Raw genomic sequence first — 18,175 nt, 5'->3', positions numbered from 1 at the left:
CATTTCTACTCTCTTCCACTCTTTGCTTTCATTTCTATTTCATCTCATTTCATCTTTATTCTTTCTTTGACCTAATTCTTATGCTTTATCTTTTTTGGTCAAAGTTAGTCAAATTGGGCCATATCTTCATTGCTTGGTGGTCACTCGTTGGTGTTAATCTCTTATCTATCATCATGAACTTTTCTTTGGTCTAAATTGATCAAATATAGCTTATTTATGCATCTCCTCTATCTCATTTTTTTTTCAATCCCAAGGGGGAATGAATGTTCTATCATTGTTGCAAATTGATTTCTTCTACAACTCTATATTTTTTGTTGATCTATCTTCTTTTCTTGGTGTTAGTACTCTTATTGAGTTTTGATATCATCTCTATCCTAGTGATCAATACTATCACTATTAGACTGTACATTTAGGACTTGCTATTTTAATCACCTAAAAATGGTCATCTAGACTATTAGCCCCCTTCTCAGTGTTTCAGCTAAATTAATTAATAATTTACCTAGACCAATTTGCTAGTAATTAATTAATTTGATTATAACCTATAGTTTGACTATGCTATCCTAAGTTCATTATTTAATTAAAATAACATGTCTCCTTTTAATTAAATTAAAACCCCCATTCTTCTAACCCACTTAAAGTGCACACATAAAGTCTTTTTTCCATTTTACAACTAAAAGAAAAGGATTTTGAGACTTTTTGTCTTATATGACAAGTCAACTTATATTCTATCAGTTGACTTGTGTGTGCACATAGATCACTCCTCTTTTTGAATTGCACCATTGATCATCCACCATCTCCATCTTAATCTCTACCATCTATACAATTTTAAAATGGAGAGAGCTTTCCCCCTCAAAGGATCCACACTCTTGGGTATTGTTATGCTGCAAGTTTTTTATTCAAATTCTTGAGAGGTTTTTGTGGAGAACTTCTGTTTCTTGTCTACATTTCTTTCATTTATGACATTTTGTCATATGGCATTCTATTCTAGTTGCATGTTAATGTAGTTCTTTTGCAATAGTTTAGCTCACACAGTTTAATTAGTATGGATGTAACACTTTCATTTGCTTAGCTTAGTTGCATTGTGCATTTCATCTTAGCTTACTCTCATTCTTACATTGTATACTCAAGAGTTTTTTGGCACTAGCATTTTTTCTCTTGCTCAAAGAATCTCTCATCTCATGGTTTATTAGCAAGGGTTGTGTTTCTATGGCTTAGCTAAGAGCTTTCCTTGTGCTCATTTGTATGCATCTTGCACTCCATGACTAGGGAGCTCTAATCCACTAAGCTTTCCAATTTATGAAAAACCTTGGATAGAAGGGTTTAGAGGAGTGCACTTTTTGAGTGTACAGCTATCTCTTTCTGCATTTCATTCTTCATAATCAAATCTATCTATCTATTGTTGCATACTTGGATTATGTATTCTTTGACATCATGTGTTCCCAAATCGATCACACATCAGTCAAAGAGGAGAAAATGTAATCAACTAAAAATGGTCATCTAGACTATAAGCCCTCTTTCTAACATTTTTTCATAATTTATCTAATGGTTATTTTTTATCAAATCCTCAAAAAAAAATTTATTCAATTATAAGCTATGGTATGACCACTTTATCCCAAGTTCATATTTAATTAAAAGAACATGCCCCCCTTTTAAATAAAATAAATTCCCCACTCATCTCTTATCCTAAGTGTGCACACATAAAGCATTATTCATATTTTAGAAATAAAAGAAAAAGCATTTTTGTCTACACATGAATGCACAATTTCCTATGCGAGAGGAATTTTCTATTATTTAAACAACTTTAATTCTCTTCCACACATTTCAAACCCTCTGAAAAGTCAACCATTAATGTGATTGGTTGAGATGCTTGTGCACATGGATCACTCCCACTTTCAAACTCCACCTTTGATTACATTCATCTTGCCTCTTAATCTCTACCGTCTATTTTTCTTTAAAAAGGAGGGCTCTCTCCTCATTCAAAAAATCTTAGTCTCTCATGCTATTGTTACGCTACAGGTTTTCTTGGTGATTTTAGAGACTTGGAGCATTCTTGTATTTTTGCATTTTAGCTTAGCCCTCATTCTACTTACATTATGGCATACTTTTTAGCTTAGTTTCATTTATGCTTTAGCTTAGTTCTTTTTGTTAGCTTGCATTTCATTTATACTAGCTTGCATTTGCATTGCATTTTATTCTAGATTCTTGGATATTGGCACTCTTGCCTCTACTCTTTGAATCTCTTGTTCTACAGTGCACCTTGCAAGGGTTGCATAGTTTGGTTCATTTGAGAGCCACCATCTCATAGCTTTTGCACTTCATAGATAGAGAGCTATAAGTCAGCTCTTGAGATTCCCTCTTCCATGGGTTCTCTTAAGAATAATAGTTTATAGAAGTGTGACACTTTTATGCACACAATATCTAGGTCTATCATTGATATCAAACACTCCTTGTGTTGCATTACTGAAAATATGCTCAAAAATTTTGAAAAAAAACCTTAATGTTGCATTTTACGGCTTTCAATGATCACACATATCTGCAAACATCTTTAGTGCTTCAAATCACTCTTCAATCTTGCACTTAAGATTTCACACAAGCAAATGATGTTTGTAAATCAATTTGTGTCCTTTAAATCTTTTACAATTTGTACTTTGCATTAAATGTGTATCTGCCATAGATTAAAATACTATCTCTATGTAATAGAGAGATCTTTTTTGTATATCCTCATAATGATCATATCAAGCAATACACACTTTACTGTAGACTTCTCTCAGTGTCTATTATATACTATTGTAATCAACTAAAAATGGTCATCTAGACTATGAGCCCCTTGCCTAGCATTTTTCCATAATTTATCTAATAGTTATTTTTTATCAAATCCTCAAAAATCTATTTATTAGATTATAACCTATGGTATGACCACTTTATCCCAAGTTCATATTTAATTAAAAGAACATGTGCCCCTTTTAATTAAATAAAATTCTCCACTCATCTCTTATCCTAAGTGTGCACACATAAAGCATTATTCATATTTTAGAAATAAAAGAAAAGGCATTTTTGTCTACACATGAATGCACATTTTTCTATGTTAGAGGAATCTTTTACTTTTAAAATAACTTTAATTCTCCTCCACACATTTCAAACCCTCTCAAAAGTCAACCATCAATTGTGATTGGTTGAGATGCTTGTGCACATGGATCACTCCCACTTTTAAACTCCACCCTTGATTACATTCATCTTGCCTCTTAATCTCTACTATCTATCTTTCTTTAAAAGGGAGGGCTCTCTTCTCATTCAAAAAATCTTAGTCTCTCATGTTATTGTTATGTTGGAGGTTTTCTTAGTGATTTTGGAGACTTGGAGCATTCTTGCATTTTTCCATTTTAGCTTAGCTCTCATTCTACTTACATTATGACATACTTTTTATCTTAGTTTCATTTTTTCTTTAGCTTAGTTCTTTTTGTTAGCTTGCATTTCATTTAGAATAACTTGCATTTGCATTTTATTCTAGATTATTGGATATTGACACTCTTGTTTCTACTCTTTGAATCTCTTGTTCTATGGTGCACCTTGCAAGGGTTGCATAGTTTGGTTCATTTGAGAGCCACCATTTCATAGCCTTGGCACATCATAGATAGAGAGCTATAAGTTGACTCTTGAGACTCCCTCTTCCATGGGTTCTCTCAATAATAATGGTTTATAAAAGTGTGACACTTTTATGCACACATTTTTGGCACCCACTGTGGGGCTTGAATCAAGTTTCTAGCTCCATTTGCTTTCATTTCTCATTTCTAATTTTTTACAGTGGCATATTGGATCTAAACAAGTGGTTTTTTAGAAGGTATCACTTTGGTTTAAAGGCTAACCCATATGTAGATTGGTTTGAAGGCCAACACCCTAGGTTTTTAAAGATTTTATCATATCTCTTAAACCACTTCAAGTATGGTTCTAAAAAAAATTTCCAGGTTGACTATGTGTCCAAGATGTCTTAGTCCAATTTTTAGATCATTTTGAGTTGAGTTTCTTTAGTTATGATTTTTTATTTGTTTTTCATAAAAAGTCATTTCTGGTCACAAATCAGTGAATTTTTTAGAAAACTTACATTTTCAAAAAGGTTTTGAATTCTACAGGGGGTACTTTCTTTGTGTTTTGAATTTTAAGGTCATATTAAGGATCAAAAGCTCAATTTGATAAATCTAGTATGTTTTGATAAGATGGGTCCCTAGGGCACAAATCAAGAGATTTTTTTGAATTTCTTACATTTTTGGAAAGTTCTCTAATTTTTAATAGGGGTTTCTTCTTTTCATTTCTATTTATGAATCCGAAATCATAGGAAAAAAATTCAAATCTTGTTGACTAGGTCAAAAGCAAAGAGTAGAAATGAGAATATTTGTGATTAACTCGAACTTTCTTTGCATACACTTGGTTCAAAGACAAATTGGATTTTGAGGCAACTAACCACTTTATGTTGCAGGTTTTACTTAGTTGTTATGCCCTAACCTTGGTTGTTTTGCAAGGAGTTTCTCATTTTCATTGCTAAAAAGAACGCATGTTAAAGCTTCAAATGCACAAGGGCTACTAACAATTGTTTGTAGGGTTGCCCAAAGCATAAAAACCAAAATTTCTTGTATTTATTTTATTCCATGTGTGGCATTCTACTAGTTTCTTTCATTTCTTACGCACATTAAACTTGCAGTTGAGGGTAATTTAATCTTCTTAGTGTGTTTGGGGGAAGCAATCAAGGTAGGAGAGTATTATCTTTACCCTTGAGGTGAATCAAAAATCTTGACCCTTGAGAGTAGATCCATTTTGTGGTAGTTAGGATCCTTTAGAGGGCTTGCTCTCAGACAACCTGAGAGGAATGACCCAAATGGGGACAAGAAAATTACTCGACTCTTCCAACCCACTATAAACTCAAGGTTATCAAGGACACAAAACCTTGGTAGACGTAGTGTTTGTCTTCGCTTAGTGTGATCGCTTATGGGATTTCGACCATAGGGAGATCACTAGGAAAGAATGCTTAAGGTGCTCTTGTGACTAAGAGGTCTGTTACCCACTACAAGGTGGGATGTCCCTTAATTGGATGCAAGAGGAACACTATGAATAGAAGCCCTATCTAGACACCTTATTTTGCCACTCAACTTCTTAGTGCAAGGATCAATCCTAGTGTACTACCTGGATCACCTCGAGATTTTACACTCACTATATGTGTTCCCTTGATTGTGCTTATGGCACTTCCATGAAAAAGCCAATATATCTTGTGGGCAAGCACTTGGTGTGAGGCGAAGGAGCATCAAGTGTGGGCCAAGTTGTTGAGTAATTAACTATGACTTTTAGTTAGATATTGCTTGATGTGTTCTTGAATGTGCCGAACCTGTGGAAATCTTTTGAACATACACATGATGATAGTTCTAGGGATTTCTTTTAAGACTTCAAATATGCTTGTATCATACAAGGTTGCTTTGTCCCTTGCTTGATTGTTTGAAGAATATTTCATGTGTCACTATCTTTCTTGGAAAGAAATTGCTTTTGAACATCAAACTTGTTATGCTATCAACTATTGTCAAACTTTGTCAACCAAGTCAAAACATCAAGTCTTAACATTTTTCTTGTGCTGCTTCCTAAGGGGAGTCTCATCATTTGACTTTTCTTTTGTATTTCTCTAGTGCTTGAACATGCTTAAAGTGGCTCTCTAGTCTTAGTGCTCTTGGTATTTCTATCTTCATGGTATATGTTTGCTTGCTAGTTTTCTTTTTTCTAAAATGGATACCTTGATTTCTTGACTACACTCTTATGTTGGGAAAGTTGTTCACTTGTCACCCTACTTGCTCTATCTACTTGGCTATTTGGATTCTTTCCTAGATCTTGACTTGAGTCACTAGTGTTGTAAGTTTCTTGGACACTTTCTTGACAAGTCACTTTACTCTATCTTTACTATTTTGGCAAGTGAACACTCTACCTCTTTAGTTTGGACATCAAGTTATCTTGTGTCACCTTCTTAGCCTCCTCTAGTATCCTTCAGGCTTGATTATCTATCCACCACTATGGCATTCAAACCTTGTGCTACCAAACCTCAACCAAAGCGAGATGATCATGATATCCTCCATGCCACTAAAGAGTTTCAATATCTATATGCTCAATACAAAGAACTAGAAGAGACAAATGATCTTTCTTACCTTCATTTCTCTAAGTGTATGATAGAAATGAAGTCTAAACTTGAAAAAAGATTAGAGGAGTAGATTTCATTCTTAAATTAATCTCACTTAACACCTTTATACACACATGGTTCATCTTCTTCAAGGTCTACATATTCTACTATAAGACATCAAATGTCTTCATCTTCTACATCTAAAGACCTCCTTAGAGAGAAAGAAAGTGATACCTCCTTTGATCCTATTCCAAGCTATCATGATGGACCTATCTTTGACCAAGACAATGATGAAGACATGGATACATACCATTTGATTGAGAAATAGCTAAAGGACTCTAGACATACTTTTGATAGAACTTTTTCTCCCTTTGAAGATTCTTATGATGACACTTTGCAAACACTTCTTGCACTAAGCTCATCACATTACCTAAGTCTAGCTTATATGGAAACCCATTCTTGGATATCTATTGTGCTTATCATTGACATAATGAGCATAGTACTTTATATTGCATTGAGCTAAAACATAAAATCCAAGATCTTGTTGATAATGGGATTATTGATACCTCTAATGACTCATGTGATGAGGATACTTTTCTTGAGAAAGATCATATTAATGAACCTATGTCTAGTAATGGTTTCCTTGAGATCTCCACTTCTTCCAACACTCATGCACCTCCCAATACTTCAAATCTTTCTGACATGCCTCTATCAAATAAAGAAAATAATGTCTTTCACATACACTATGCCTATCCTCAAGGGCTACCTCTAAAAGAAACTCAAGCTAACCTTCACTTGGCTACAAACCTTTTCCATGCTACTAAGCCTAAAGATCCAAGCACTACTCCATTCACTCTTAATTGTCCCTTTTCCTTAGAAGTGGCTCCATGTCAAGAGGAGTCTCAACAAAAAAAAGCTATAAATGTCAAGAAAGATCAAGATCAAGAACACTTTCATCTCCTTCAAAAATTCACCCCTTTGTATCCTATGTCTTTTCCATCCCCAAAGTATGATGAAGATACCACCTCCATTATCTCCCTTGAGCTTACTTAAAATTATGAGAAAAGTTATTTTCCTATGCTATCCAGAGTACTTGTCAAGATCAAAGTGTCCCCTCATGTTCTACTTCTCCATATCCACTTCAAAATTGTGCTCAGCTTCAAGTGCTCCTATTAAAAATGTCATTCCTATCAAAGCTACTTATGAGTCTATTGATCGCTTTGACTATATCGCTCACTCTAAAGATGTTGATATCCCTTTTCACTATCCATTTGCATCTCCTAAGTTTATCCTTGGTCCTCATCCATCAAAGTTGAAGCCTTCAAACCTTCCATCTATATCGAGACCTTATGTTCCTTCATCTCCTACATTTTCCACTCCTAGCTCTCCCATCATACCTCAAGATCAACAAAGACACTCATCCTTAATGACTTTTTGCCCATCTATCCATCTATACCAGTCATATCAACCTTATCCATCCAAAAATCCAAAGTCCTTTGGAAGTGAGAATAAACATAAAAATTCATTGAAAAATCAAGATCACTATGTCCCATCTAAACAACATGTGAATGCTAAGAAGGAAAATGCACAAAAGAGACTACAAATGTCCACTATTAAGAGAGCTAAATCAAAGAAAATATGGGTTCCTAAGCCCATTATTGAAGAAATATGCTCTAAAGTTTCCAAAGGAAAATCTAAAGTTGTATGGATTCCCAAGTCTCTTTTGAAAGACTTGAATATTGAAAATACTTCAAAGTTGACATTCAAGCTTCCAAAGGCTTCCATTCCATCTTCTTCCAAAAATCTTCCTAAAAATATCCCTAAGCCTTCCACTCAACTTTTTTCCAAATCTCTTCTAATATCTTATACATCTAAACCTCGAGCTATTTCATCCATGATTCCTCCATCATTCCAATACCCTTCAAGGTGTGTGTCAACGTTGATCTTGCCCAATATTCTAGCTACCCTCATGAAATCCTCTAAAGCTTACACTTACTTTCTATACATGAACTCTTATCCTCCATATACTCTTTCTACTACCATTTCTCTTTCATTGCCCTATTAGCATATTTGAGCATACCTTTCTATGGTCTTGGCTTATCATGACTTATCTTTCATATAGGAGCACTATCTAAATTCAAACAACTTGAGTTCTTTCTAAAAAGGAAAAAAAAAACAAAAAGAGAAATAAATCCATCCTATGGTGAAAACTACATCTTGTGGCACCTTGGATAAGTAATATGATGAAAACCTAGAAACAAGCATCATGCATAATTCTTCCATCATCCATCTATTCCCTTTTCTTTCTTTGATCTTGACAATGTTTAGTTATCCTTGCATATTAGCTATCATATCCATCATCTTCCCTATTGTACTTTCTCATTCACTCATATCCTTCATATCCAACTTCATTCTTATTATTCTATCCTATTTCTATTCTATCTAGTTCACTCCTTAGTCTTGATTACAATAAAGAAAAAGATGGTTCTCATAGGTCTCTTGGCATGCCCACTCTTTTGGACTACACACTTTCATGCTATTAGCTTCCATTTCTTATGCCATATGCTATCTCACTTTTTGGTTTCACTGCTTATCCTATATGCTATCTTGCTCATTTCTTCCATTGGTTATCCAAAACCTACTTTATATGGTTGTCTTTCCCTAGCTTGGGTACTCTTGAGGAGTGTGTCCTTGAGGATCACTTTCACTTGCTTCATACTCCTTTCTTATCCATCTCTACTTATCCACCATCTTCCTACTCCTTCATATTCTATACCTTGCTATAAATTGGGACATTTTATGTGATCTTGCTTGAGAACTAGTGATCTCTAAATCATTCTAAAAATCCAAAAAAAAATCATATATGATGTTGGAAAAAAAAACCTAAAAAGCATAAAATGTCCTAAAAAAATGATCATCTTAGTGAAAACCTAGCAATAGGCGCTTTGATGTATCACCAAAAAAAATTAAAACAAAAAAAACAAAAAAAATTGGAAAAAATTTGCTAAGTGGTGAAAACTTGGAAACAGGTGCTACTTGAGACCCTTGCACCCATGTCTATCAGTCTTGATCACTCATTTTCACAACACATTTCCTAGCTTGGAATTTTTTCTTCTCCTCGTCTTAGGGGCACTACTTCTTAGCCTATTTAAGGTTTCTTTGTACATTAGGGTTTCTTTGGAAACTCATAAAATAGTGTTTCTTAACACTACCCCCACCTTGACATTAACTGTTTCTCAACACAATTTAGATAGTTTACCTATGATCTTCGATGTCACGATATTTCTCACTATCAGATTCAAGTCTTGAAGAAATGGCCAAGTGACTTACACACGTGCACTTAAACACTTAAACTATTGAGCTATGATGAACTTTATCTTCTTTTTGTGTTATTTATGATGATTTCTTTACTATGTGTTCCCTCCTTAATAAATCTTTCGAGGATGTCATGGACTAGAAGATTGGGGGCATGGGGCATGTTTTACTTGTTTTTTCCTTGTGGGTATACTTTGTTAGTCTAAGGTGTTTAGAGCATTCATGTTTGTCCTACGTGACACTTTGGACCTACAATGAATCATCCTTATCTATTTTTGCAAGACCACACTCGGGGGTTATCCTGGAGCTTATGCCTTGATATAGGTGTAATCTTGCTGTATTAAACTTAGGAAATCTAATTGTATTAGTCATATTTACTTGCATTTCTTTGATGCTTAGGTTGGATTCCCACATTTCTATCTGATGTAGATCATATTCATATCCTCATAGTTTTACTAGTGATGATTGTATGATCTTACGATCTCCCTAATAAGGCTCGATGATAAAAACTAGGACCTACTTATCTAACCCTTGTAATTGCACCTTTTCATGCTAGCTTACATTCCAGGGTTCATTCTAGCTTAGCTTTGCATTTTGCATGTTGAGAGAGCTCTCTTCTTTATCTTCCATAGACTTGTTAGCTAACTATGTTCATCCTTCTCTTGTATCTTCTCGATCTTATCTTATCTCTTCTTTCCTATTTCTTGATTCTTTTCTATCTTACCATCTCATCTATTCTTTTGACCTATCTTTGCTAATCTCGACATCCTAGATCCATTTTCAAGATCGAAATCCAAATTCGGCTTCATCTCGCTAGTCAAAAATTTCTTCTTTCTTCTATGTATAGTTGGCTGACCTATTGAGGCTTAATCTTTGAATCTTGTAGGGGAAATCATCATTTCTTTATCATTTCTACTCTCTTCCACTCTTTGCTTTCATTTCTATTTCATCTCATTTCATCTGTCTTCTTTCTTTGACCTAATTCTTATGCTTTATCTTTCTTGGTCAAAGTTAGTCAAACTGGGGCATATCTTTATTGCTTGGTGCTCACTCTTTGGTCTTAATCTCTTATCTATCATCATGAACTTTTCTTTGTTCTAATTTTATTAAATCTAGCTTATTTCTACAGCTCCTCTATCTCATTTTGATTTCGAACCCAAGGGGGCATGAATATTCTATCATTATTGCAAATTGCTTTCTGCTAAAACTATCTATTTTCTCTTGATCTATCTACTTTTCTTGGTGTTAGTACTCTTCTTGATTTATGATATCTACTCTATCCTAGTGTTAAATACTACTACTGTTAGACTATGCATTCAGGATTTTCTATCTCTCTTTGCATTTCGTTCTTTAGAATTAGATATCGATATCTATCGCTTCCTACTTGGCTTCTATTTTCTTTGACATAATGTGTTCCCAGATCAATCGCACATAGTTAAAGAGGGGTAAACGCAATCAACTAAAAATGGTCATCTGGACTATGAGCCCCCATTCTAGCATTTTTCCATAATTTATCTAATGGTTATTTTTTATCAAATCCTCAAAAATTTGTTTATTCGATTATAACCTATGGTATAGCCACTCTATCCCAAATTCATATTTAATTAAAAGAACATGTCCCCCTTTTAATTAAATAAAATTTCCCACTCATCTCTTATCCTAAGTGTGCACACATAAAGCATTATTCCTATTTTAAAAATAAAATAAATCGACACAAGAATACACAATTTTCTATGTGAGAGAAATCTTCTATTTTTAAAATAACTTTAATTCTCCTCCACACATTTCAAACCCTCTTAAAAGTCAATCATTAATTGTAATTAGTTTAGATTCTTGTGTACATGGATCACGCCCACTTTCAAACTTCACCATTGATTACATTCATCTTGCCTCTTAATCTCTACCGTCTATTGTTCTTTAAAATGGAGGGCTCTCTTCTCATTCAAAAGATCTTAGTCTCTCATTCTATTGTTATGCTATAGGTTTTCTTGCTGATTTTGGAGACTTGGAGCATTCTTGCATTTTTTCATTTTATCTTAGCTCTCATTCTACTTACATTATGACATACTTTTTAGCTTAGTCTCATTTATGCTTTAGCTTAGTTCTCTTTGTTAGCTTGCATTTCTTTTAGACTAGCTTGCATTTGCATTACATTTTATTCTAGATTCTTGGATATTGGCACTCTTGCCTCTACTCTTTGAATATCTCGTTCTATGGTGCACCTTGCAAGGGTTGCATAGTTTGGTTCATTTGAAAGCCACCATCTCATAGCCTTTGCACATCATAGATAGAGAGCTATAAGCCAGCTCTTGAGACTCTCTCTTCCATGGGTTCTCTCAAGAATAATGATTTATAGAAGTGTGACACTTTTATGCACACATTTTTTACCTTTCTATGGTCTTGGCTTATCATGACTTATTCTTCCTATAGGAGCATTTTCTAAATTGAAAAAAAAAAAGCTTGAACTACTTCTAAAAATTCAAAAAAAAAATAGAAAAAGAAAAAAAGCAAAAAAAATGAAAATGTACCTTGGTGAAAACCAATTCTTGTGGCACCTTGGTAGCAATTAAAGAGAAATAAAATTCATCCTATGGTGAAAACTACTTCTTGTGGCACCTTGTATAAGTACCATGATGAAAACTTGGTAAACTGGCATCATGCGTAATTCTTCCATCATCCATATATCCCCTCTTCTCTCTTTGATCTTGAGAATGTTGAGCTATCTTTGCATATTGGCTATCTTATCCATGAGATTTTCTATTGTGCTCTCTCATTCACTCATAGCCTTATTGCTCTATCCCATTACTATCCTATCTAGTTGACCCCTTAGTCTTGATCACAATAAATAAAACATGGTTCTCATAGGTGTCTTGACATGGCTACTCTTTTGGACTACACACTTCATGCTATCTCACTTGTTGGCTTCACTGCTTATCCTACATGCTATCTTGCTCACTACTTACATTACTTATCCAAAACATACTTCATCTGACTATTTCACCTCTTTACCTAGCTTGGGTACTCTTGAGGAGTCAGTACTTTAGGATCACTTTAACTTGGTTCATACTCCTTTCTTATATGTCTTTGCTTATCCACCAGCTCGTTGCTCCATCATGTCCTATACCTTGCTAGACATTGGGAGAAAATGATGTGATCTTGATTGAGAACTAATAATCTCTAAATCATTCTAAAAAAATCCAAAAAATCATATGTATGATCTTGAAAAAATACTTTAAAAAATAAAAAAATGTCTTGAAAAAAATGATCATCTTAGTGAAAACCTAGAAATAGGTGCTTTAATGTATCACCAAAAAAAAAAAAATTTTAAATTTAAATTGAAAAAAAATTGAAAAAATTCCTAAAAAATTTGCCAGGTGGTGAAAACCTAGAAATAGGTGCTACTTGAGACCCTTTCACCTATGTCTATCAGTCTCAATCACACACTTTGCAACACATTTCCTAGCTTGGAATTGTTTCTTGTCCTCGTCTTGGGGGCACAACCGCTTAGCCTATTTGAGGTCTCCTTGTGCATTAGGGTTTGTGTGGCAACACACAAAATAGTGTTTCTCAACACTACCCCCAACTTGACATCAAGTGTTTCTTAACAATTTTCACATAGTTTACCTATAGTCTCTGATGTTGCGATATTTCTTACTGTTAGATTCAAGTCTTAAATAAATGGCCAAGTGACTTACAAACACACACACACACACACACACACACACACACACACACACACACACACACACACACACACTTAAACTACTGAGCTATCGCTAATAATTCTTTCGAGGATGTCATGGGCTAGAAGACTAGGGGCATGGGGCATGTTTTACTTGCTTTCTACTTGTGGGTATACTTTGTTAGTCTAAGGTGTTTAGAGTATTCATGCTCGTCCTTTGTGACACTTTGGACCTACAACGTATCATCCTTGTCTATTTTTGAAAAACTGCACTTGGGGGTTATCATGGCGCTTATGCCTTGATACAGGTGTAATCTTGCTATACTAAACTTAGGAAATCTAATTGTATTAGCCATCTTGACTTGCATGTCTTTGATGCTTAGGTTGGATTACCACATTTCTATTTGATGTAGATCATATTCATATCCTCATAGTTTTACTAGTGATGATTGTATGATCTTATGATGTCCCTAATAAGGCTCGATGATAAAAACTAGGACCTACTTATCTAACCCTTGTAATTGCACCTTTTTATACTAGCTTTCATTCTATGTTTCATTCTAGCTTAGCTTTGCATTTTATATGTTGAGAGAGCTCTCTTCTTTATCTTTCATAGAGTTGTTAGCTAACTACATTCATGCTTCTCTTGTACCTTCTCAATCTTATCTTGTCTCTTCTTTCCTATTTCTTGCTTCTTTTATATCTTACCATCTTATCTATGCTTTTGACCTATCTTTGCTAATCTTGACATCCTAGATTCATTTTTGGGATCTAAATCCAAATTTGGCTTCATCTCGCTAGTCAAAAATGTATTATTTCTTCTATGTAGTTGGTTGATCTATTGAGGCGTAATCTTTGAATCTTGTAGGGGAAGTCATCATTTCTTCATTTCTTCATCATTTCTACTCTCTTCCACTTGACCTGATTCTTATGTATTATCTTTCTTGGTCAAAGTTAGTCAAATTGGGGCATATGTTCATTGCTTGGTGGTCACTCTTTGGCTCTAATCCTCTATCTGTCATCTTGGACATTGCTATATCTTGATTTGCTCATATCTTGCTCATTTTTGCATTCCCTTATCTCATTTTGATTTCAATCCCGAGGGGACAAAAATATTTTATCATCACCTACTACAACTCTTTATTTCTTAGGAGCATTTGTTTGATCTATTCATTTGCTCTTGGTCTATCTACTTTGCTAGGTGTTCGCAATCTTCTTGAATTCTGACATCATCCTTTTCCTAATATTCAGTACTACCACTATTAGGTTATACATTCAAGATGTGCTATCTCTCTCTGTATGTCATTCTTTGGAATCAAATATCTATACCTATCGATGCCATCTTGCCTTCTTCATTCTTTGACATCCTGTGTTCCTAGATCGATCACACATTAGTCAAAGATGGACAAATATAGTCAACCAAAAATAGTCATCTAGACTATGAGCCCCCTTTCTAGCATTTTTCCATAATTTATTTAATGGTTATTTTTTATCAAATCCTCAAAAATCTATTATTTGATTATAACCTATGGTATGACCACTATATCCCAAGTTCATATTTAATTAAAAGAACATGTCCCCCTTTTAATTAAATAAAATTCCCTACTCATCTCTTACCCTAAGTGTGTGCACATAAAGCATTATTCCTATTTTAGAAATAAAAGAAAAGGCAATTTTGTGTACACATGAATGCACATTTTTCTATGTGAGGGGAATCTTCTAATTTTAAAATAACTTTAATTCTCCTCCACATATTTCAAACCCTCTCAAAAATCAACCATTAATTGTGATTGGTTGAGATGCTTGTGTACATGGATCACTCTCACTTTCAAACTCCACCCTTGATTACATTCATCTTGCCTCTTAATCTCTACTGTCTAATTTGCTCATGTTTAGATCCTTTTTGACTTTAGGAATATCAAGTTCTTTTCTCTGAATAGATTTCTTGGCAGATTGTCCAAGGAAGAATCTAAGTCCACTCTTATCATAACTAGATCTTTGTACAGATATTTGTTCTTCAATCTTTTCATTGCTTGTATACAATTTCTCAAGTTGTTGTTTGGTTTGCACCAACTCACCTTTCACAATAGTATTGTATTTCTCTAATTTCACATGTTCCAACTTGATAGATTCTAATTCAAATGTTACTTTGTTTAACTAGGATCTTAAATCTACATTTTCAACTTTTGTTTCAGAGTCATTCTTTCCTCCATTTTTCTTAAGACTTAGCTTGAGTTCAACTATTTCTAGCTCATGTTTTAAGATCTTATTTTCTTTCTTTAGATCTTCAATATCATCATCACTGGTTTGTTCACTAGGTCCTTTTTCTTTACGTTTTTTATCTTGTCCTTTAGTTCACCAATATAAGCTTTTGCATTTTTATATATGTCTTTTAGGCCATCTCTTTTATCAGTAAGGAGATCAATTTGTTCAAGAGCTTCTTCAAGATTCTTCTTCAACTGTTTCATATCCATAGGGATCTTATTCAAGTTTTTAAGCCTCTTCTAAATAACTAGGCTCTGATACCAATAGTTAGAAATATATAATACTGAGAGGAGGGGTGAATCAGTATTTTCAATATTTTTTCCCACAACTGGATATTATTAATTACTTTGATACATGCATAAGAAAGTAAACCAATAATGTTGAATAGTATAAACAACCATACATAAAAAGAGCTCATAACACCATATTTTGTTAACTAGAGAAACCTTAGCCAAGGGAAAACCCTGGTGGGGATGAAACCCATAAGATGATTCACTATATAAAGAATCCAATTAAGGATATTGACCCTGTTAGGAGTCTATGAAGAATGTATAGTGTCTCAAGACCCTATTAGGAGACTAAGCCTTGTTAGAAGCCTCAACCCTACTAGGAGTTGCTTCAACCTTGTTAGGAGTTGGTGGATTGTATACAAATGTGTGCAAGAAGAGCCCACTTCCTAACATGCAAATATACAATTGAGTTCTTCAAGAGAATAGATATACATACAAAACTGGATCACTTGTTGTACTTCACAATTCTTCTGATTGTGAGTTATTCATACAAGCCTTTAGTAGACTATAGAAAATCTTCCTTTCTATTCACTTAATTTTATAAGCAAGGAGTAATTGCACATATATCAATTTGCATCATATCTCGCATTTATATCACATAATCTCGCACTCACATTTAAATTCGCATACATATTCACATCTAACCTTGCAAATGAAGTTCTTTACTTATATCAATCATATTAATAAATCCTTCCTTAATTGGCTCCCATATTATCCTTAAATATGGCTCATCAAGATTTAATAATCAAAATAATTATATAAGTCATACAACTCATTTTGCTAACATGCTCTATTCTGCATAGTGAAGTATTTGCATCAATATTTCCTCTATAACATGAACATGGTTAACTGTACGGACATGCACACTTTTCTACATCATTAGGATGATGTCATGCATCTATATTTAACTACACAAGAGAATTTTCCAAAGGCATATTCCATGATTAGTAAATCTCATCATGCTACTGTAACATTGTTCGATACTTAGACAATTTTCCATCACAAGCAATCATAGCTATATTGTAAAACATATGTTGCCATAAATGACAACCACATATCTCATCTTATTTGACTAATTGGCCATATTTCCAACAAATAGAATGTCTAATAAAGAGGTAGAAGAAATTCAAGCATTAGACATGGAAGTTGCAGAGACCTCCACTTCTAAGGGAGGAAAAACCAAGACAAAAGAAACCTAATAGGTTTGTTGAGGAATGGATTAAACTTTACCCAGGCTCCTCAAATTTTAATGTCACAGATGATCACACTTTTGTGGACCCATATGCTCAAAGATGCAACATTTCTAGGGGTCATGGGTTTTGAGCTTTTCAAATACTTCTATCATAACAAAGAGAAGAAGATCCCGGTGTATAATCCATGGAAAAGGAACCTAGTAAAATTGATATTTCCAAAGGTATTTATTGATGTCAATTTGGTGAAAGCCCTAATAAAATCATACAATTTGGCCACCAAATCATTCCATAGGAGGGATGCAACTAGTTTGTGTACTCTGGACCATGCCTCATTCATTGAAGTATTTGGATTGGATGGTGCTATGAGTGAGCTAGTAGATTTGGAGGATCTATAGAAGAAATTTGAAAGAAATACAAAAGCTTATATAGGGAAGTTGATGCTACAACATATTCCCATAAACCTAAAAAGTGTGGGTGATTACCCTAAGAAGGTGGAAAAGATGATGCCTTTGGATAAATTCAAGAATTATTTTGTGAAAATGATGTATGGTGTCCACAAAGTGGTTGGCAAAGATGGATCAGACATGGTATATGGAGCTGAATTTTTTGTTGCTAGAGATGTGCAAGACTCCTACCATGGTGGAGAATATGATTATGTTAAGTACATTCTTGCAAAGATGAAGGAAAATATTAAGCTGGCCCAAAGTGGAGAAATGGAGAATTTTTGTTTCCTTCACTACTCACTACTAATGCACCTGATCCTCTATAAGAATGTAGGATATTTTAGTTTAGATTTCATTTATCACATCTTGGATGCTAATGGAGAGCTACCAGTCCAATTATGGACATAGGTATGAGAGACATCTTATCATTATTCTGATTTTGTTTTCAATTATTTTAGTGTTGTTGTAATGAAGATGCTAGATCCCAATTACTTTAGGGCTCCTGATATCCTGAAGAGTCTGTTGAGACTAGGCCTACTCCTTGAGGGTAAAAAATTAGATCATAAATGGGGGATATTTTCCTATTCCCTACCTTTTCCCTAATGAGAATATATGGTTATCCACAAACACCTCACATATTGCCAAAGTTCATTCCTCCTAGGTTGGGTGCTATTGTATTCATGTGGCAATTACTCATGGTAAACAGAGAATACTTAGGGCCCAAGGTCCATAGGGGCACATTTTTGTGTAGATGTTTTAGGGTGGGAAACTTTTGAATTGGAAAAGAATCCTTGGACCAAATCCATTCCTTCCTCCACCATTATAATCTATCAACAACATCT

Source organism: Cupressus sempervirens, chromosome 9 (assembly GCF_028749045.1).
Source record: "Cupressus sempervirens isolate cs-2001-9-10 chromosome 9, ASM2874904v1, whole genome shotgun sequence".
In the NCBI taxonomy this organism is placed as follows: domain Eukaryota; kingdom Viridiplantae; phylum Streptophyta; class Pinopsida; order Cupressales; family Cupressaceae; genus Cupressus; species Cupressus sempervirens.
The sequence above is the reverse complement of the archived record's forward strand: the minus strand, read 5'-3'. Positions refer to the sequence as shown.